We start from the raw sequence: 22,063 nt of genomic DNA on the forward strand, positions 1-22,063 counted from the left end.
TCACTATGTCACTGCTCCCTCCTTACTCAATAAACTCCAATGGCCCTTTATTATCTCTAGGATCAAATATGTAAAATGCTTTGGCATTTTAGTCCTTCACAACCTGACCTCTCCCTATTTTTCCAGTTTTTCTTACATTTTACTGCTGTTTGTGTGTTCAAGAGTCCAGTTACACTGGCTTATTGACTGTTCCTCACCCACGACACACACTTTCTCTCTCCCTGCTCAATGCCTTCACCCTGGCTGTCCTTCGCACCTGGAATGTTCTGCCTCCTTATCTCTGCCCTCTGGTTTCCTTGGCCTTCTTCAAGACTCTCTCTACAAGTGGCTTTTTCAGCTCCTCTGCCCCTTACTCCACCCCTACCACCATCCCAATTCCTTTCTTCTGAGATTATCTCCCATTTATACCTATCACGTATACACCTTGCATCTTGGCTTCTCCATTAGGATGTGAGCACCTGAAGAGTAAGGACTCCATTTTTTTTTTTGCTTTTCTTTGTATCCCCAGGGATTAACACAATGTCTAGCATATAGTAATTGCTTAATAAATGCCTGTTGACTGATTGGCTGACAAAGAATTCCCCTACCTCTGGCTGTGAGATATAGGTCCGATACATTGCTTTAGCTGCCTGATGACTTTTACTGTTTTTTGTTTCAGGCAGCAGGTAGGGGTGATGGAGCTCCAGATGGACTCAGCACTTGAGGCTTGCCCATGTGGCAGAATACCTATGGCTTTAGGACAGGATCTCAGGAGCCAAAGGACATTCAAGTGTGTAGGTGCAACTTTTATATGCAAAAAAACTAGCATTTCATAAGAACTTTAGAAAAAGATGGATGTGTGTGTATGTGTGTGTGTGTGTGTGTATGAGAATCTTTGCAGAAAGATTCATGATGGGGTCACTTGAATCTGAAGCTAATTTGGTTCATTAATATATGATTTATAGAATATTTTGATTTGATATTTGATTTACAGAAATTTAAAGAAATATACTGTTGGTATATTGCAGAGGGAATTTGTATGTTGGGAGGGAAGTTGGAATGAATGACTTCTAAGATCAAGTCCATGATTCTATGCTTCAACTTCAAATCTACCAGGTAATTATGAAGTACCTACTATGTGCAGACTATCATGCTTGACCCTGGGTAGGATACAATGATGAAGTAAGTATAAGGCAAAGCCCCTCCTCATTCTCTTAGAACTCACATTGGTAAGGGGATATGACACAAATGAAAATGGCTATGATATAAAATGAAATGTGGTGGTTCTGTGTCCTGTGATTTGCTTATTTTCCTCCTATAGATTGTGTAGACCAAAAAGATTTGGTGCAGAGAGTACGTGAATCTTTAATATAAGAGTCCATGGGTAATGATGGACTGAGCTGACTGAGTGAACTTTATTATATTATTATGTACATTATATTATATATTATATATTATTATATATAATATATTATATTATATGAACTTTAAAGGTAACAGACAGAGATACTGAGGAAGAAGAAGCAAGGAGAAGTCTGCTGCTGCCACAGACACAATCTTTCCCCTGAAGTCAGGGGTTCTGAACATAATCTGCAGTGGTACATAGGTAAACTAGACTGTATAGCATAGGTAACAGAGATTTCCATAGGGCAAATAAGCTAATCACTAGTTCAGGCAATGAATAAGAAGCACACAGAACCAGCAGGTATGGGAATTGTGGCTTCTGCAGCATTTGATCCAGGAGGAAAATTCCAGGGAGGTTGCATTAAAAAAGGAATTTTCAGTTTCTTTCACTCTAAAATGGGAGTCAGGGACAATGAGGCTCCATCCTTTCAGATGATGGGAATTAAGATGGTTGCAACTTCTGAGATGTGTTACTTATATGTTATTATCCTTTTATTAAATCAATTAAACTATTTACTAATAGAATAACACTTTTGCAAAGGTTTGATCGACACAACATGCTGCTAAGCAAAAAAAGGAGATGTGGCCATGTAAGTGTAAGGTGCTTAAGTTTCACTTTTACATAAGAATAGATCCTAGAGTATATGAGGGGTATATATGGGGTATTGGGCTGATTGATAGCCATTACTGTCCATGGTCCTGATTGCTTTTCAAGGATCACTCAGATATGTCTACCACAGACCCTATTCGTAGATACAGACCAAATGAATTAAAAATGTGCAGACCAAGTGCTTTGCATGGTCTAAGGAGGGACAGAATTGATCAGAGAAGACTTCCTGGAGGAAAAGTTGAATCAGACCTTGACAAAGAGGCAAGATTTAAACAGACATATCATAGGATCATAGATAAATGGGAGAGGGCTTTCTGGATGTTAAGAAAACCATGACCCAAATAAGATAAAATCTAATTTATGTTAGTTGAGGATGTAGCCAGTGATGTGCTGGTAAATATTTAACAAACTGTCTTTCTGGAAAAAAAAGTACTCACAATACACTTTTAAGTTTAATTTGCATTATTAACATTTTCTCCATCACTTTTTTAATCTACAAAACAATAATTCAAGCCCTTATTTGTAGGGAGTACATACTCACTCACACTAAAAATTTAGTAATCAGCTCTTATAAGTTGGTTTGAGTTGGCTCCAACCCACTTCTGGGTAAAGCCCAATTTTAGTGAAAAGCTAGAACTAATTAAAAACAACAACAACAGTTTGACATAAAAAAAGCACCAAGATGGTATAGCATGGAGATACTATGGGGATAGCAAGTAGTTCGATTTGGTTGGAGTCCTGTACATGCAGAAGAAAGCAGTATGAAAAAGGTTGGAAATGGAAAGTGGCACCAGACTGTGAAAGGCTTTGCATATCAAGTTAATAGTTTGAATATTATTCAGTGGGCAACAGAGAACTAATAAAGGTTTGTGAGTAAAGGGGTGACATGACCATTGTAGAAGAAGGTTCTAGAAGCTGATTAAAACATATATTGGAAGAGAGTATCTGTCCTAAAATCGGTAAGGGATGATATAACAACATATATTACAGCAACATGTTGTATAATATTACAACATATATAATATATATCATAGTACATATATATATATTAGTATATTTTATATATAATGGTATACTCCTAAATATGTGATAGTATACTCCTACATATGTAGTAAATAGTATATAATAGTATACTATTATATATTATATTATAGTATATATTATATGTAGAAAATATTATACTTATATAATAGTATACTCCTACATATATAGTATATAGTACATAATAGTATAATAATAAATATAATTGCATAATAGTATACATTTGAAGTAATAGGAACAAAGAGGGCAGGGCAAGCTTGAGAGAGACAGCTGAAACCGAAAAAATAAAACTTAATAATGGATAGAGGGTGGAAAGAGAGAGAAGAATCAAATATAATATCATGATTTTGAATATGGATTATAGGGTAAAGGGAGATTCTGCCAAGAGAAATAGTGAAATTAGAAGTAGGTTTAGTGGGAATAAAAGTAGAATTATAGATTTAGAACAGGGATTCACCTTCTTGAACATTTAGTATATGCTTCTCACTTCCATTTTATAGAATTTATATATATATATGGAAATGGAATATATATATAATATACAAATTACATATATTCCATTTATTATTCCAATATATATATTTCATTTCCATATGTGTTATATATATTCCATTTCTTCGGCTAAGAAAGTTTAAGTGACTTGCCCAAAGTAACAAACAGCAGAGACAGGATTTGAACCTAAGTCCTCTGACTAAACCTAGCATTCTTTTTTCCCTGCATAATATGATATGATGTGAAAAGCACTGGCTTTCAATTAAGAGGTGATAAGTTGAAATCCCTCCACTACTGTCTGTGTGATCTTGATCAAGCCACTTAACCTCAATGGGCCTCAGTTTCCTAATCTGTACAATGAAGGCATTGGACTCGAGGTGTCTTCCAGCTTTAGACCTATGATCCTATCCCTTGTAAATGGCTGGAAATGCAAATCTGGGATTTCAGGGAGTAGATAAGGCTAGAGACATGGATTTGGGAACCATCTGTGTAAAGTGATCATTAAAGGCTTGAAAGTGAATGAGGTTCTCAAGAGTGAAAGTATACAGAAAGAAAAAAAAGGATAGGGTCTTGGTGAGAACCAACATTAAGGCACGAAAAGAGGAACCAGTCAAAGGGATAGTGAAGGAAAAGTGAGAGAAAAAGAGGGAGAATAAGTATAGTACTGGAGTCCAGGGAAGAAGAGCATCTTCTGAAGGGAGGGGTACTAATAATGTTGAAAACTGTAGAGAAATAAAGGAGGATGAGTGCTGAGAAAAGGCCACTGTATTTGGAGCAAGGAGGCCATTGGCAGTCTTTGATAGAACAGGTTCAATCAGTTGATCAACTGGCATTCAAGTTCCTAGTATGTTCCAGGAACTATACTAAGTGCTGGGTGGAATGGAAACAGAAGTCATATTGCTGGGAACAGAGGAATGAATAGTAAGGAGGAAGTGGGGACATCAACTATAAACTGCCTTTTGAAGAAGCTTGGGAGTGAAAGATGTGTCCATTCTAAAAACAAAATTGAACATAACCTTTCTTCCATTACATAAACACTGGTTGAATGGAATTAATGAGCCCATACCCCAGAGGGAAGTCAGGAGGAGTACCTGAGGAGTACTGCTGCCCTAGTGTTGGATATAAGCAAACCTCTGAAAGACTGGAACAATGCCTAATTACCAGGGTTAGGGAAGTGGGAGGGAGATTTGATGAAATTCTCAAAAGGATGGAGGAATTTGCCTTGATACTTTTTTTTTTTTTTAATGTACTCTAAGGACAGGCAAGGAAAAGGTAAGCATTAGAAACCATTGAACAGGTTAAGATTTGTTAGGCAAAGTTGAGGTACATAACACAGTGAATAACATCTCTGCAAATGTTCCTCTAATACACTTAACTCCTACTTATTCAGACCTTTATCAGTTATGAGGTAGGACAGCCTACAGTTGCCCAAAGGATGGTAATGGAAATGGTGAAAGATCTGGAAACTATGTTACAGGTGAAGGAACTTAAGATGTTAGTGTGTGAAAGAGAAGCCAGAGGGAGGAGAGGAGGCTTTTAGGTTTAGAGGGTAGGATAGTTGTCTTTAAGTATTTGAAAAGCTATCAAGTGGAAGGAGAAAGACATTTAGTCTAACTTCAAAGGGCAGAACTAAAAACAATGGGGTGGCAGATCTCGGCTCTGTATAAGGAAGGCTCATTAATCCTTTGACAATTGGAACTATTTGAAAGTGAAAAAGGTTGCCATTTGAATTAGTGACCTCCTTAACCTTTGAAAGTGTCCAAGGCAGAATGACCACTTCTCAGGGGTGGTGTAGAAGGGTTTCCTGCATTGGATGGATGACTATCCATGGACTAGATGACCTCTAATGTCCCTTCCAACACCAAAATATTGTGGGTCTATGATTCTATGCAAGGTGACACGGGAGTTGAGAAAAGAATTCTGAGTGTTTCAGAGTACCCCTAATGAGTCTTTCGGGCTTTGGAGAGGCACTCAGGCTAGAATTCCTTCCATTTGTGTTTCTGGTCACCATTTTTCTTAGAAGCAGATGGCCTCAGCTATGCCAATTACCTTAGGCTTCTCCAAGATCTCCAGAAAGGAAAGGGAAGAGGGAAGGAGTCAGGATGGAAAGAAAAGAGATTTTTGTTAATTTAAAAAAAATAAGATTAAACTTAAGCAATAAAGTATTTCTAATAACAATTTCAAAAAGTGAATGGGGGAGGGGCAGAGCTGGCTGTCCCCACTGAAGGCATCTGTGGCTAATACTATACACATTTGTCACACGCACAAATACACGTGACACATATACACAAATACACCACATACCCACACAAGTACACATACACATAAATACCAATGCCACACACAAAAATACACATTCATGTAATGCACACAAATGCACATCATACATCCTCTCCCCAGGACAGATACATGCATACACAGACGCAACACATATGCTTGAGTATACATCACACAGTCAGTAGCCCAAGGGAAAAGAAAAAGAAGCCTCTTGAATGGGTGCCAAGGTTGATTTAATTAGATGTATTGAATCCATTAACTTTTGAATGATATGTCTGCTGAGAAATACAACTTGTAAGTTGTGAAGGGGGAGAGGGGGACTGATCACACCAGTATACTAGAAGAGGCAATAGAATCTACAAGACTGAACTACTTTTATCAGATCTGAAGGGATCATGTTTGAGCCCAGTTCTTGGGAAGATAGGAAACTGTTTCCCCTTTTGTTCTCAACTTCGATGTTTGAGGTTGCCTGAATGTGTGTATTCTTTCAATCCCTTTTCCACTAGGACCATCTAAGTGAGAGCCCTTGCTCTGCAGAGAACTTCTGGGGGGACGCTAGTAGTGAAATTTATACATGTGCAGGCACACAGCTCTGTATGCAAACACTCTCCACACTTCAATGTAACTGGCTGGGGGTGTCTGTCACATTGTACAAGGAAGAACAGGCATTCTAGAGGCCAAATGACTGTTTATTTTTCTTTCTCTTGTCCTTCAGTAACAACCTTAAAAACACTCCAGTTTCACGGAGGTGTAGCTCCCAAATCTAACGTTGTATCATTTACCTAAGTGGTGGGTGGTACCAGTGGAAGAACAATGGAGTTGGCAGCAGATACCTAGATTTTGAATTTTGGTTCTGCTATTTAGTAGTTACGTGACTTAGGGAAAGGCACATTTTCTCCCTAAGACTCGGTTTCCTTACCTATATACGGGTAAATATAATATAGAATAAGTATGTAATGGGGTAAATAATAATACATAATAAATATATAATGGGAGTAAAAATAATTTTTCTACTTACCTTACAGGATTGTTGTGCAAAAAGATGGTGCCATGGAAAAAAGCACACTGGATTTGGAGCCAAAAGAACTAGGTTCCAATCCTAAAATTGTATCTTGTTGTTGCCTTTGTGACCTTGAGCGAATCATTTGACCTCTTTCAATTTCTTCATCTATAAACTGACTGGCTTGGACCAGATGACCTCTAGAGTCCATTTTGGCTCTAAGTCTATGACTCTATGTATCTTCCATATAACTTAAAGAGTTAGATAAGCATGCATTTTTAAGCCTTCCTATTCATCCTAATGAGGTGATTTTTTAAAAACTATATATATTTGTGCAGACAATAATCTCTGACCTCACTCTCCTAGAGCAAGGCCAGATACATATCACCCTCAGGGTTCTAGAGGTACTCCATGAGGGGTCAGGGTGTCTCTTCTCTAATACTAGTGGCTGAAACTCCCTTTTCAGCATGTTCCCTACACTATTACTTGCCAGTGACTAACTCCCCAGTTCTATTTAGCCAATTATCACTAGTTTTTACAAAGTGATATTTACTTCAAATATCTCATATGAAAAGTGCCAACAATTCCCCCAACATGTTGTGGGAAACACTCCCCCTCTACCATCTCTATTTCTGAAAGAGTAGGCTTAGAGCTAAACCACTTTCTAGATAGCCTTGGTCTTACCAGGTTCACATCCATGTGCATTGTCATTGCTTCGTGAGCCCTTGGTTCAGCTATTTCTGGGCTGGGTTCTGGGCCATAGCCAGTGGTCTTGACTTATGTCTTGTCACTGGACTCCAATGACCCTGGAGGAGAGAATGAGGCTAATGGTTTTATGCAGTTCTGCCTCACTTGAATCCAATTCACTTGCAAGTCAAGACTTCGCCCTCCTGATGTCATCGGTCCTCTTTGAGAAGGAAGGATGAACAACAACAATTTGGGCTGGGTCCTAAAGGCAGCTTTTTGCTCCTCAGCCTCAGAGTTGGACCACCTGCAAAACCTTGCATAGGCTTTACTCCCGGACCTAGTGGTTCATTCACCTGACCTTTCAAAATTCATAAGGTCCCAACCTCCAATCTCCTTCATCTAAATAAACACTGAGACAAAAACAAAACAAAACAAAACAAAACAGAAAAAAACAAAAACAAAAACACCAGAACTAAGGTCTGAAATCCAGGCCACATGTTGGCCTTAAATGGGAAGTACCCAAAGCCTCTCTTCTTTGTGCATTACCTTTCACCAGAATGCTGCTAGACTGGAAGGACTGTCTCTACTAATGCCTTTTAAATGCAACCCCAGTTTTAGCTATCAACCAAAGAGGCTCCTGCCCACCAAGTGTTTAGCAGACTGGAACTAGTTAAAGAATGTCTACTTATGCTCCAAAGTTCATATGAAAATTTCATCAGCTGAGTACTCCGTATGTGCTCATAAGGATTGGGCTCCTTGACCAGTACATCATTATATTCACCTTGTGTTCTTAGCTTCATGCTAGCTTAGGGTGAGAGGGCACTAGGCCCCTGTTACATTTGTTTGAATGAGGGGCAGGGTATTGGAGAGAGTGTTACCCTTAGAGTTATGAAGATCTAAGTTCAAGCCCTATCTCTGACACCTAGTGGCTGTGAGACTATAGGCAAATCACTTAATCTCTTGCTAAGGCTAAAAATGACACACAAATCACCTCTTTGTATTGGTGGAGGTTCCATACTGAGAATTTCTTCATACTGATGAAATCACAAGTTTAGATTGAAAAAAGTGTACGTATGTGCTAATTTATGTTCAGGAACTCAGAGAAGGGAGTCATTAAGTTCAACTACAATGGTCAGAGCTTTAATTTGGTCCCTGAAGGATGGGGAGAAATTGGATAGAGAGGAAGGTATAGGGAAGGATATTCCATGTGAAAGGATCATCATGTGAAGACACAAAGGCTCATAAGCAGAAATTTGTATGGCAGAAGTAAGCTGTGTACCTGTGAAGAACAGGACCTTAGTTTTTTCTGACCCAAGGGTTTTTAACTATTTTTGTTTCATGGACCTCTGTCGTAAAGCCTTCTCAGAAAAAAATGTTTTGAAATGCACCAACTGAAATACATGTGATTAGAAAGAAAATCAATTATATGGAAATGTAGTTATCAAATTTTTTTTTTTAAAGTTCACAGACCTGGCAGTCTTACATATATAGCCAGCTCATCCAGTTTGATCTTGCAAGAGAAGATGCAGGCATAAAAAATGCTGAGAGTAGGACATCAATTCAATTCCATAAACATTTATTAAGCACCTACTATTTGCCAGGCACCTTGCCAAGTGCTGGGGATACAAAAAAAGAAAAAGGGAGACAATCCTTCCCTTTAAGCAACTTACAGTCTAATGAGGGGTGGGAGCCAACATGCAAAAGGAAACTGAAAAGCAGAGGGGAAAGGTGGGGAGGAGACAGCAACTACCAGGGGGTACCTAGAATGGGGTGTTTTATAGGATCAAATAGATAGAAACTAAAATAAACATTAGAACATAGAACAAGAACATAGAACAGGAAAAAAGATAGAATGGCTGCCATGTCAGGCAGGGGCCTCCTTTGAACTATAGCCCATCTTGCTGGGGTATTTTTATTATTGATGCTTTCCTGTTCTTGACAATGAGAGCGCTGAAGACTGGTGACAGATCAATGTGCCTTGTCCCATTTCTGCCAGTGTCCAACCTGAGTACTCAGTGTGCTTCTGTCTTTTCGTGGGATGCTACCTATGCAAGGCTCTTGGGACTCCCTTGTCAAGAAGCAAGAAAAGAAGTCCAGCATCTTTAGCAGTCATCTGTAGCAGGTCCTCTCCCTTCTCCAAAGGCTGAGAGTAGGTCTCCTTTAGCTATTCATCTGGAGGCTCCAGACTCATCATCAGAATCACCAGAGGGCCAAGAGTAGGGAGCCTGGGAAATGTGCCTTGGGGAGGTGATTTCATTTGGTGCATTTTTTTTTTTTAGTATTTGTTATTTGATGCTGATCTGCTATCGTACTTCATATTTGAAATAAATTGTCCCATTGTTCTCAATATATGAAACCTAAAGTGGCAGATTCAGTTGGGTGGGAGCTTACAGCATCATTTTGAGCAGTTTTGAACCGTAGGCCAGGTAGATTTTTTTTTTGTAAGGCAATGGAGGGGGGTGGGGGTTAACTGACTTGCCCAGGGGCACACAAGTAGTGTCAAGTGTCTGAGGCTGAACTTGAATTCACATCCTCCTGATGCCAGGGCTGGTGCTCTATCTACTGTACTACCTAGCTGCCCCAAGCCAGGTAGATTCTTGGTGTAGCAGTTTGGGACCTTGTTAATAATAATAGCTGATACTTACATATCCCTTTAAGGTTTCCAAATTGCTTTATATACATTGTCATATTTGATCTACATTACCCTGTGAGGATGGGCTCTTACTAACAATTCCATTTTACAGGTGACATATGGTACCTCTGAGGTCCTTAAATTTCTACAAGTAGAAATACATGGACTATTTTGTGGACTTCCCAGTTCACAAAGAGAGATGTAGTCTCTGCTGGGTTTCTTTTAGCTTGTGGGCTAAAAAGTGCATGCTTTATTGTCCCCATTTTAAAAATGAAGAAAGTGGGACTCCAGTCCAGGACTGCCAGTAATGAGTTCAGAATTCATCCCACGTGGACCACATCCTGGAAATCACTAGCTGCTTAGAGCTGGGGTCAAGGGTGGGGAGAAGGTTTGGCCTAGTGTTGTTTGTTTGCTTCTTTCTTTCCTTCTGCCTTATAATCTTAAAAAAGGCTTAAAGGGCGATAAAGTGATGTGGACATTCAGTGTCTAGCTGCTTTTGTATGGCCCACAGCACCTAGCAGAATGCTAGGGGCACAGTAGATGTGATTAGTGAAGATTCAAAGTAGTAATTTTCAACATCAGTCATCAAAGCCAGTGCAAGTCATTCCTCCCTCCCGGGAAAAGGTGATTTACAATCTTCCTTTTTTTTTTTTCTTTCTCATATCAAGCTAAGGCAAAACAGGCTCTGCTGCCCCTGCTAAGTCAATCCTCTTCCTTGTGATTTCCTTTTAAGAAAGCATAAGAGCTTTCTGAACGGGGTGAGGGAAACTGAGGGTCTTTTGTTATAAAACAGCAGAGAGGCAGTAATTGGTCCATTGTGCTGATCCAGCGTGTAGATTAGGGCTGGGAGGAGAAAAGAAGGTGGTGGTGGTGGGGTGAGGGGGAGGGAGCAGACAACAGAATATGGCTTTTTTTTTCTGGACCCTTCTCTCTGTCAAGAGCTTGTTTTAAAAGAGCTTGGGTAGTGGAAAGAGGCTTGGGCTAGGAGTTGGGAAATTGAGTTTAGAACTGTGGCTCGGGCATTTAGCTATGTGAACCTGGACAAAGCATGCAACCTTTGTCTGGATTTCCTCATCTGTAAAATGGGAATAATAATAGCACCCACCTCCCAGGGTTATTGTGATGATGACTAGGTTGCTCATTAGATTTGGGGCTGTTCCTGGAGTCAGGAAGACCTGAGCTCAAATTTGGCCTCAGACAATTACTAGATGTTTGAACATTGAGCAAATCACTTAACCTGTTTGCCTCAGTCTCATCTGTAAAATGGGGCTAATAATATCACCTACCTCCCAGCATTGTTGTGACACTCAAAGAAGAATATCTGTAATGCATTTAGCATAGTGCCTGGCACATAGTATGACATAAATGTTCGCTATTTTAATATTTGTAATTATACAAACAACTAGCTATCATTAGCTAGTATTACCTGAGTTTGAATCTTGTCTCAGATGCTTGCTATGTGACTCTGGGCTAGTCACTTAATCTCTTATTCTCAATTTCCCCAGCTATAGCCCCTACTTCATTGGGTAGTGAAGAGTAGATGCAATATGTACATATATACATACATACGCACATATATATACACACACATACATATTATGTATATATATATGCCCACATGTATACATATACACACCCATATACATGTGCATATATACATATACATGTATATCTATATGTATACATAAAGTGCTTTGCAAATAAATGTAAGCTTACGATTAATGAGACATTCTGATAGTTGGGCCAAATTCCATTGTCTTGGGGAAGGGCAGGGTTTTGATCTATAACTAAACCTATGGGTAGCTGAGGTAGACTGGAGATGGAAAGATCGTGTGAAGTTGGAGGATACTAGCTCAAAGGGGACAGAGGGCAGGCAGCTATAGTTGGGGTGCAGAAGAAGACAGAAGAGTGACCTGGTGGTCCATAGGAGATAGCAACAAGAATCTGGACAAGATGGAATGAATTTTAAAGGGCAAAAGGTAGTTTTTAGTGATGGTGGCAGTTCACAAATGATAGAGCAAGGAGTATGCTAACTCTTCCTCCTGGTCCTGTATGTCAGTCAGTGTGGTGTGGGAGACGGAGCAGCAGCAAAGCTTGGAGAGTGTGCCAAAAGACGTGGTATCTTCAAGAGAAGGCTACAGAATAGTGAACAACAGAAGATGATAGGAAGATGAGAGGAGTTTGTTACTAATGGAAGAAGCTTCTCGAAGGCACAGTAGAAGGGAAGGGAAGGGAAGAAGACAATAAGAACTAAGGAAGGCTCATACAGAGTTACCATGGTGGACCCTAAGGAGCGATGGTGGCCTCCTTTTGACACCGATGCCCTTACTGATCCATCTCTGGTTTCAGGGATCTCACATAAGGTGGGGTCCCAGGCCTGGTGGTATGCCTGGAGCAGCTCTTCTGACACCCTAGGGAAAGGGGCATAATGCCATAGGACCCTGAGGGGTTACAGCTGATACATTGCTTGCGTGGTAGAGAAGGATATACAACTCCTGGCACATGGTGTGAAGTCCTAGATACCCTATACAAATTAGCTTTACTTGATTTTAGTCCTGGCCCCGTCACTGAGCAGGCCTGACCTTGGGCAAGTTTTAGTATCACTATCACTCCATTTGTTTTTTCCATCAGTAAACAAGAAATGATAGCTTGCTGAACTGTCTCATAAGCTTGTTCTGAGAGAAGCAAAATGGTTTAATGTGGAAAGAGAATAGGACCCTGAGTCAGGAGACCTGGGTTGGACTTTGTCTGTGGCAACATGACCGGGTCGCTCATAGAGAGTTAGAGATAATCTTATAAGTAATCTAGTCCATCCCCATCCTGTTAAAGGTGAGGTCCTAAAAATGACTTGCCCAAGATCAGTGTTTGACTTTGCCTTAGAACAGCCCTAGGAATAAAACCTGTGTTTGGATTCCCAGGGTGTGACTTTTTCTGCTCCCCAAAGGAGGGAAAGGATCTACTCCTTAGACAACTTCCTATCCTCTCAGAGGCCTAAGGGTCTAGTGTAGACAGGTCAGCAGGACTGAGCCCTGAATTTTGGCTCAGGATAGACTTAAATACAATCATTAGGCTGTGTACTTGGATAGCACACAGAGCCTTTTAGAAATGGCCTAGCTACTTACTGTTCATGCAACAATCCTCCTGACCCAGCCACTAATATTTTGGAAACAGACTAGGAATAGAAATTGAGTTTCAGGATATGTGTTTGTGCGCTCATGCTTGCACGGGTGGGTGAGCAGGTTGTTTCAACAACAGCCGCTTATTTATTTTGCGCTGGGGGCGGGTGGGCTCCAGTTACTGAGCATGAGGACCCTTGCCATATGGTCGGAATGCTCTGACTTTCAACTCTAAGGAAAAGACGGCTGGTCTTTCCGAGAAAACACTGGAGCGCAAACAGTACACCCACTGTCCCCTCACAGGGAGGCCGTGAGTGGGGTGGGGGATTCAGGCTAAGCTTTATAACAGACATAGGCCTTTGTGGCTGCCTTTTGGAATTGCAACAGAGAGACTTGGACATTCAATGCCCAGTCTCTTTGGGCTCATAGAACTTTAAGCTGGATTTAATTCCATTTTTGTTGTGGGTGTTTACCAGTCTGAGGGATGACGTTGGTCTTTTTCCTTAGCCTAACACCCCTGGGGCTCTAAGCAGTGACTGAAACGGCATGTTAATAAAAACTCACATTTCCACTGAGCTTTCCACCTAATAGCCCTGTGAACCAGGTAGGATAGGCATTATCACCACTCCTATTTTACAGGGGAAGGAACGGGGGCACTTAAAGTTTAGGTGACTTGCCCAAGGTGACTTGCCCATTTCCACTCAGGAAATGTCTGAGCCAGCATTGGATCTGGGAATCTTGATGTCACATGGAGTTTTTAATCTAGCAGTTCTCTGCCTTTCAAACTGAAGATGCTCACTGGCACGTTTGTCCCATATTGGTTTGTGTTGTTCAATCACGTAGGCTCTTTGTGACCCCGTGGTCTATAGCACACCAATACTGTCCGTGGAATTTTTTTGGCAAAGATTCTAGAGTGGTTTGCCATTTCTTCTCCCAGCAGACTAAGGCAAACAGAAGTTAAGTGACTTGCCTAGGAAAACACAGCTATGTCTGAGGCCAGATTTGAGCTCAGGTGTTACTGACGTTAGCTCAGAGCAATCTAGCTGCATCTATGTTGGTTTTATCCCACCTTCTATATAAAGCTATTCCTGAAGCCCACAGATACTACTGCCCTTTCTCTCTAACTACCTTGTGTTTATTCTGTGTATGCTACATGTTGTCTCCCCTCATAGTCAATAGCCACTAAACATTTATTAAGCACTTCTATGGGCCAGGCACTGAGCTAAATGCTAGTAGAATGTAAGCGCCCTGAAGGTAGGGACTTTTTAATTTTTTTTAAAAAATTTTTAAATTTTTTAGCTCCGTGCTAGGCACATACTAAGCACTTAAATGTTTGATTGATTAGGCAATAATGTAGTAGAGTTATCATACAGCTCAGTATCACCCAGATTTGGATAGATCGTGGATCAAATATGTCTCTAGAGAAATAACTAGATATGGTGATGGGGGATGGGGAGGGAGATTATATATTATTTTCTTTAGTTCTAATAAAAGGTGTTATATTGGTAATTCTTAAAATACTCAGTTCATCTACATTATAGATGCAGTTCTGGGAAGTGCAGGTGCCGCTTTTCTTTTCTTTTCCTGATGCGCCTAACAATACTACTGTCTAGCCTATAACACTGCTTGTAGTCTGCAAGAAGATCATGAGGCCTTGCTAAATATTTTGCTAAAATATAAATCTACCAGTTTAGCAACTGTATCATAAAAAGAAAGAGGTTGGTCTGGCAGGACCTGTTCTTGATGTAGCCTTTCTGAGTCCTTGGAATGAATGCTTACTTTACTCTAAATTTATTCAGCATTCATTGAGCATTTATTATGTGCCACCTCTGTGCTAGGCATTGGGGATTCAAGGACAAAAAGGAAGTAATCCCTGTCTTCAGGGAGCCTATCTTCTGAAAGGGCAAACAACTCACTAATTATAATTTTATTAATATGTCTGAAAGGGCAAACAACTCACTAATTATAATTTTATTAATATGTCCTAGAATTTGAATAGTGATCAAAATCAAGAGCACTGGCTTCCACTTTTCAAATTCCATTCTCTTCTCTATTGTGAAAATCAGGACATTCACCTCTCTCTGGCAGAAAAGGGAAAATGGAACACTTCTCCTATTTTTCATGATCTTAAAAAAATACCGGCTTACCTTTTGATTACCTTGGCATGTTCATCTAGGCTTGGCAAATAACTTAGCAAAAGTACCTAGGTGTTTGCTTTCTATCTTCCTACTTATCTTAGTACCACATCTCTACTAGCCATTCTTTTCTCTTTTCGAAACTAGGGAAATAAAGAAAATAGAAGCAGAATAAAAGTCAATCCCATCTCATCCACCCAGACTATCAAGCCAATCCCGTCCTTGATCCTCTTCTTTTCTTCAATATAGTTAGATAGAAGTAGTTTTCTTTTTCCTTAGCTTGACTCGGTTCATTCCAGGCTTTAGCATTCCTGTTACTATTATTAAAGGACCATGTCATATTTTTGTTTTCATCCTTCTTTTGCTGCTTTAGATTCCATCTTCTGTATACATCTTTAAAACATTTAAATTGGTCAATAAGTTCCAAGTGCATGCATACTAGTCTCCTTAGACAAATGTTCCCTTTTCTCCTTTTTTGAAATAGTATCTCTGTGTCTATAGAACTCTATGTGATAGAACATCCTGTCCCTCCTGGGTTTTTAGTCCATGGGATCTTCCATATCATTTCTCTGTAACCTTTGAAATCTTCACTCCCAACCCCAGAATGCTCGTCAGTCTGTGCCTGGCTTTCCTCTCCTTCTCAATTCCAAAATGAAATGGTCACTTCTTTCTAAAGTCACCACCATTTCCACCCCAGCAACCAGTTCTTTTTTGTTGGGAAGTCAGATCCCTAGTAGAATTTCTCTTGGCTAGTTTCTCTACTTTTTGAAGGATGAAATTATCATTAAGGTCAGAAATTATTAGCTTGGGAGAAAGAAAGATAGGCAAAGAGGGGAGAGGAGAGAAAGACAGACATGCACAGAGAGAGAGAGAGACAGAGACAGCAGATATGCAGTTAAGTGAAGTCCTTTATCACTAGAACATGTATCTATGACAAATTCACATCTAGCTTCCTGAACTCTTTTTCATCTTTCTGTGCTCATATATGATCTCTTTCTGTGTTCCTTGATCTTCACCCAAATGCTTTCCACCGTATTTCCTCCCTGGTTTCTGGAATACCTCATACAAATAAATTTCCTTAATATATAATGCTACTCTGCCATTCAGGCTCCTACCTTTGACCTCTTCTGTTCCTTTCAGATAATCACTTCCAGAGGCAACTTCCAGGCCTGAATCTTATTTCATGAAATCTCAGTGACATCTATGAGGCCAAATTTTCCCTCTCCTTAGTCAGTCAACAAGCATCTATCAGGCGCTTACTATTTGCCAAGCACAATGCTAAGCTCTGGGGAAACAATGAAAGACAAAACAACATACTTTCTGCTTTCAAGAAGCATACATCTTAATGAGGGAGACAATGCAAAAAAGTATATACAAGCAATATATGTGTGTGTGTGTACATGTGTATATGTGTGTGTGTATGTATGTATATATACGTGTGTGTAAGATAGGTAGATAGATAGATGATAGAGAGACAGGTAGATAGATGATGGATAGATGATAGAGAGATAGATAGATGATAGATAAATAGATGATAGAGAGATAGAGAGACAGCATAAGTGGTAGGCAATTTTGGTGGGAAGGCTTTGGAGGGGATGCTGGGGAAAGGACTCCATCTGAAGTCAGAATTTCAATCTCAAAGGAAGACAGTTAAGCCAGATTGAGGTGAGGAGGAAGAGCATTATAGGTATAAGCTAATAGACAGTGCAAAGATCTAGAGCTGGGAGATGGGATGTAAGGAGCCTCAGGAAGCCTGGTGTTAATAATTCAGGTCGGCCCATACTCCGTAACTTAAAAGTTCAGAGAATTTTAATCAGGACCTACAGTTCAATTCATTTGTTATCCATACTTTGTATATTTGTTCATAGCTATCTAAGGTCATAAGTTTCTTAGTTAGTTCTTTTTACACTGTTGTTCCTATGAATACCCGGACATCTCTATTGCTATCCTTGACAGCCCCTGGGCAATTTCATCCTCATCCCTAGGAGAACAAGCAGCTGCCTTCTCAGAAGGTCCAGCTCTCTCCTCACCAGGAAAAGCCGCCTATCAGTTAATCAGACCTAAGTGTTCTAAGGACAGTTTTTTCTTCCCTTTTTCATTGTGTCCAGGAGAACAGGCTTGGATAATTTAAAAAAATGACTTAAAGTTCCAGAAAAAAGAAATAAAAAACAATAGAAACAATGAAACAAAAACCCAACAGATATTCTTTGTCTTTTTAAAGGTCTATTGTTTATATCCATTGTTGATAGGCATTGTCGTTACCATCAGTACTACAGGCTTATTTTTACCCAGTGCCCGGACTCTGATAATTTGCATGTTGTTTTGCATGCATTTGCATTCTGCCACCCCATATGCAAAATAAAACAGAGCTAATTAGTCTAACCTGCTCCAATAGGATGCAGACCCAGTATTCAGGGTGGGACACATATGGGCCACAGAGCAGGGGTTAAATCCAATCAGAAGTCATATCCTAGAGTAGCAGAGCTGAAACACTGAGAGAGACAAACCCTTGCAGGGAAACAGGGACACAAGGGCACTCAGTGAGAAGAGTTTGGCCACATGCTGGGATTTTTCCAAAGTATGAATTTAATATAAAGTGAATAGTTTTATTAAAAAAAATGTGGGCAGTTATCTTTCTATCTATCTCTGTGTTCACACACCAGAAATTATCCACGCAAATGAGCACAATTCCTTTCAACAAGCATTTATTAAGCGCTTGCTATATTCTAAGGCACTGCCCTTAAGTGTTAGGCAGACAAAAGCAAAAGTGAAATAATACCTACCCTCAAGGACCTTACAGTCACAGGAATTTTTTGGTTTCCCCAGTGTATATAAAAGTCATATTTGTACTACATTACAGCCTATTAAGTGTGCAATGGTCTCATGTCTAACAAACAATGTACAAACCTTCATTAAAAAATACTTGATGGGGCAGCCAGGTGGCGCCATGGATAGAACACAGGCCCCAAAGTCAGGAGGACCTGAGTTCAAATGTGACCTTAGACCAAACACTTGACACTTCCTAGCTGTGTGACCCTGAGCAAGTCACTTAACCCCAATTGCCAAAGAGAGAGAGAGAAAGAGAGAGAGAGAGAGAGAGAGAGAGAGAGAGAGAGAGAGAGAGAGAGAGAGAGAAATACTTCATAGCTAAAAAATGCTAACCATCATCTGAGCCTTCAGTGAGTCATAGTCTTTTTGCTGGTGGAAGGTCTTGCACTGATCAAGGTGGTGGTCGTTGAAGGTTGGGGTGGTTGTGACAATTTCTTAAAATAAGGCAACAATGAAGTTTGCCTAATCAATTGACTCTTCCTTTCACTTGAATGCTTAGAGGTAATTGCAGGGCTATTAATTGGCCTCCTTTCAATGTTGTTGTGTCTCAGGGAATAGTGGGCCAGAGGAGAGGGAGAGAGACAGGAACAGTCAGGTAGGTGGAGCAGTCAGAACACACATATTTATGGATTAAGTTCACTGTCTTATATGGGCACAGTTCATGGGGACTGAAGCAATTACAATACTAACATCAAAGATCACTTATTACGGATCACCATAACTGATATAATAAAAATAGAAAAGTTTGAAATATTGCGAATATCACCAAAATGTGACACAGAGACACAATGTGAGTACATGCTCTTGGAAAAACGGTGCCCATAGATGTGCTTCACATAGGGCTGCCACAAACCTTCAACTTAGTGAAAACAAAACACAACAAAGCAAAATGCAATATCTGTTTGAGTGCAAAAAAGTGCAATAAAACAAGGTATACAAAATTAATATTAGGTAGTTTGGGGAGAGAATGTCCTGGCAGATGTGACATTTGAACTGAGGCTGAAGGAAAGAAAAGATTCCAAAAGATAGGGGTGATAAGGGAGTGCATTCCAGGAATGAGGGATAGCCATTGCAATGACATGGAGGCTGGAGACAGAGCAACAAGATGGCAGTAGGGCTGGATTAATATGTGAAGGGGTGTGATGTGTAAGTAGATTGTAAAGACAAGTTGCAGCTAAATTGTGAAGAGTTTTCAGTTCCAAACAGAAGAGATTATATTTGATCATAGAAGTAGTAAGGATTCACTGGGGTTTATTGAGTAGGGGGTTACAAGGTTAGGCTTCTGCTTTGGGAAAATCACTTTGTCAGCTTTGTGGAGAATGGATTGGAATTGGATAGAGATGGAGATCAATCAGAAGCCAGCAGTGATAAGGGCTTAAATTAGGGTGGTGGCTGTTCAAGTGGAGAGAATGGAACATTGGCAAGAGTTGTTATAGATGAAGAAATATAAAGATTTGTCAACTGATTTGATATGGGGAGAGAGAGACACACACACGCACACAGACAGAGAGAGAGAGAGACAGAGAGAGAGAGACAGAGAAAGAGTGAGGGTCAAGGATGGCACCAAGGCTGTAAACCTGGATGACTAGAAGGCTAGTGGTGTCCTCAACAGTAATAGGGAATTTAGGGAATGATAATGAATTCTATTTGGGCATTTTGACTTTTAAGATAATATCCAGTTCAAAATGTCCAACAAGTTGTTGGTGATGAGAGACCGGAGTGCAGCAAAAAGTTTACAACTAGACACACACACACACACACACACACACACACACACACACATTTTAATTTATGGGCTAAAGCAAGCATTTCCATAACATACTATAACATAGTATACAAAATATGATTGCACATTAAATTGCCAACCTATTATGTACAATTTGCTATGCTTTTAAATATATAATAATGTTATCATGTAAATTCCTTTTTTTCTCATCCCCCCAAGAATAGGCTACCATTAGACACAAATATATGTGTGCATGCATGTGTGTATACATACACATATACACACACTATATGTGTAAAATTATTCTATACATCTATTTATCAGTTCTTTCTCTGGAACTGGATATATTGATCTAGCAGTAAACCTATAAGAGATGATTATTGAATTCATGGAAACTGATAAGGTCACTAAGGAGAAGGGTTTCAAGGAAAGAGCTTTCTATGGTATCCACAATTAGTGAGTGTGACTTGGAAAGTGATCTAGAAGGTTCTAAGAGGTCATTTAGTTCAACATCCTGTTTTAACAAAGAGTAAACTTAGTCCCAGAGGGGTTGTATCTTGCTTAAGGGCATATAGTAAGTCAAGTCAATAAGTATTTATTAAACATCTGCTATATGCTAGAGGCTGTGCTAAGCATTGGAGAGACCAAGAAAGGTAAATATCAGGTAGTTAACAAAAGTTTATTTAATTGAATGGAATTAATGCAATTAGGTTGATCCAGGATCAATATCTCAACCTGACAGTGAAAAGGTCACCCAATTTCCAATCAGAAATCCTAGGTTCAAGTCCTAACTGCCAACTATGTGACCTTGTCTAAGACGCTTAACTTGATGCATAAATCTGCCTATGTGACACTTTTGTGGCATTTAGAATGAATAGTCTTAGAGCCAGGATACCTGGTTTAAAATCCTACCTAAGATATTTATTAGCAACATGACCCTGGGTGAATCACTTGACTACTCTGAGTTTCATCTTCTTCATCTATAAAATGGAGATAATACATGTATTATCTACCTCAGAGGGCTATTCTGAGCAAAAGGATTTTTAAACTACCATATAAATGTGAGATATCCATATTTTTCCTAGTACTTTCCATAGTACCCTGTATGTACAATTACTTAAATGGTAAATGAACCTCTTAGGCCTTAGTTTCCTCATCTATAAAAAAAAGATAATAATATCCATACTATTCTTTTCATGTGGTTGTAATGAAAATTATATGGGATAATGCATGTATAATACTTAGTAATAACAAAACATTATATAAATATAGGCAGTTATGTTCTGAGTCTCAATTCCATTACTATGCAGGCCTATAGAAAGTGTAGGAGAGTGGGCTGAGTGTGCACTGAACTTAGAACAAATCCTACTAAATTTTCTCTCCACTCCCCACGCCCCTACTAAATCCTTGATATGAATGTGATATTTCTATTTTTCTACAAATGGATTGTTGAAGGGCAGGGTGATGGAAGGAGGAAAGAGCAAGCCTGACAGATAAGAGTCCTGTATTTGTCACTTATGTGAGAAAATGGCTTTCCCTCTCTGGACCTGCTTCTGCATCTGTAATATGAGGGGGTTGGATAAAGCAATCACTTACTCCTCTCTCAGTTCTAAGTCCCTCAAAACCTATAGACTTCAGTTAATTGGGAATTCTGACTGGTTAGTGTCTCATTCAGCAGAGTCTCCCTGTGTAGCTTTTCTGTAACCTGCATCATTTAATTTGTTTTGGAAAAATCATATGTCTAAACTGTTCCTGCAGCAGACTAAATTCTTGTGGCTCTTGCTCACTGTTTGTACAGAAATCACCCTCTCTATATCACCAGTTGTGACTATCGGTCATTTCCTGTCTCCCTTGGCCACATAATCACATTAGTTTGACTGGAAGGGCAATTCAGCCCAGATATCTTCCCTTAGCCTGGCAGGAGGATGGAGGTGGGGGTGGGGAGAAGAGAAGTAACCCACTCAGACAATAGAGTCTGGGTTTCTTTGGATGTGGTCCATCCTCCCCCATCCCCTTCCCTTTAGAGGCAGCAGAAATGCCATGGAGAAGCCTGGGACGTCACTGATCTGTGACTTTTCCTCCTCAGTTAGGTTGCTTAGGCAAGACCACATCACACATGGCCTTAAAGTCAGATT

The 22,063-nt window shown here is 39.8% G+C and overlaps 1 long non-coding RNA gene across 1 annotated transcript in view; it reads left to right on the forward strand.

Moving 5' to 3' along the window:
- The first annotated feature begins 664 nt into the window (after positions 1–664).
- Positions 665–22,063, forward strand: part of LOC144456720 (uncharacterized) — a 38,238-nt gene continuing 16,839 nt past the window's right edge. Inside the window, exons 1-2 of the long non-coding RNA XR_013485750.1 lie at positions 665–773; positions 1,096–1,161. This is a non-coding gene — a long non-coding RNA (uncharacterized LOC144456720). The remainder of the gene's footprint in view (positions 774–1,095; positions 1,162–22,063) is intronic.

Source organism: Phascolarctos cinereus, unplaced genomic scaffold (assembly GCF_003287225.1).
Source record: "Phascolarctos cinereus isolate Bilbo 61053 unplaced genomic scaffold, phaCin_HiC Scaffold_4;HRSCAF=312, whole genome shotgun sequence".
In the NCBI taxonomy this organism is placed as follows: domain Eukaryota; kingdom Metazoa; phylum Chordata; class Mammalia; order Diprotodontia; family Phascolarctidae; genus Phascolarctos; species Phascolarctos cinereus.